The sequence below is a fragment of the Colobus angolensis genome, unplaced genomic scaffold (genome assembly GCF_000951035.1).
Source record: "Colobus angolensis palliatus isolate OR3802 unplaced genomic scaffold, Cang.pa_1.0 Scaffold128, whole genome shotgun sequence".
NCBI lineage: Eukaryota > Metazoa > Chordata > Mammalia > Primates > Cercopithecidae > Colobus > Colobus angolensis.
In genome coordinates this window covers 2,929,814-2,931,353 of record NW_012114030.1, presented here as the reverse complement: position 1 = coordinate 2,931,353, position 1,540 = coordinate 2,929,814, and positions in this window count along the sequence as shown.

Here is a 1,540-nt window from a genome sequence, read left to right as displayed (position 1 = left end):
GCCTGTAGTCCCAGCTACTCAGGAGGCTGAGGCAGGAGAATGGCTTGAACCCGGGAGGCGGAGCTTGCAGTGAGCTGAGATCGCACCACTGCCCTTCAGCTTGGGCAACAAGCGAGACTCCGTCTCCAAAAAAAAAAAAAAGAACAAAAAACAAAAAAAAATTCTAAAATGTGTTACCCTTTTTTCCTGATTTAGAAATTTCAGAGTGAACCCAATAAAATCTTATCTATAGAGTAGTAGTTTTCAAACTATGTGCACTAGAATCAATTGGGAAACTGTGAAATCCTAATGCCCAAGTTGTACCTCACACCAATTAAGTCAGAATATAGTCTGGGCAAAGCCCAGGCCTAACTACTTTTTAAGGCTCCCAGGTGGTTCCATTGTGAAACTATGTTGAGAACACTGCCCTGTATATGGCTTCTACCCACTGTTGTAATTCTAACTTCTGAGACCACCAATCAATTCCTTCTTCCTGGAGCACTTGGGAACACTGAGGACAGCCATCATGTGCCTCTCTTTCCCCTCTAGTCTCTCTTCAGTGTGCAACATTTCCAATTCCTTTAGGCGCTGTTCTGGACTCTGAATTATGGTAAGGTGCTTGCCAGGACACGTGCACTCCAAAAGGCATGACTCATAATAACCCCAAACTGCAAATATCCCAAAGTCCACCAACAGAAAATGGACAAATTGTGATACATTCGTATGACTGAATACTGCACAGCAATGAAAACTACACCTATGCCAAATATTGGCAAATTTCACAATAACATTGTGAAATATGAAAAGAATACATGATTCCATTAAGTTCAAATGCAGACAAAATGAAACGACACTGCTAGAAGTCAGAATGGTGGTTACCTGTGGGAAGAAAGGAAGTAGCAGTGATTGGGAGGAGTATAATGGAGGCTTTGAAGTGTTGACAATGTTCCAATTTCTTTACTGAATGTGGTTATTCATGTTTGCTTTGTGTTAATGAACTGTATACATACTTGTTTGGGGTATTTTCCTATATGTATGATATACTTCATAATTTTAAAAAAAATTTAAAATATTATGAGGTCCAAAATAAAAGATATGAAAATCCATTTTAATCATTCAAATCTCCATGTACAGGATAGTTGTTGCTGTTACCCAACTCTTTCACTCCTCTCTCAGCTCTGGAACCAAAATTGTTTGGGTTCAGTCTCAGCTCTACCATTTAGTAGCTGAGGACCTTGTGTAAATCTGTCTTGTTTCCTCAAATATAAAATGAGAACACTGTCGTTTTAGAACACTTCCTCCAGTTTTCACTCAGATAGTTGGTACCTATCATATGTGACATATTCATATGATGGATATGATAGTATAGATATCTACTGAGTGACTGAAAACTGGAGGAAGTTAAGAAATATAAAGTGCTGGCCGGGCGCGGTGGCTCAAGCCTGTAATCCCAGCACTTTGGGAGGCTGAGAAGGGCGGATCACGAGGTCAGGAGATCGAGACCATCCTGGCTAACATGGTGAAACCCCGTCTCTACTAAAAAATACAAAAATCTAGCCGG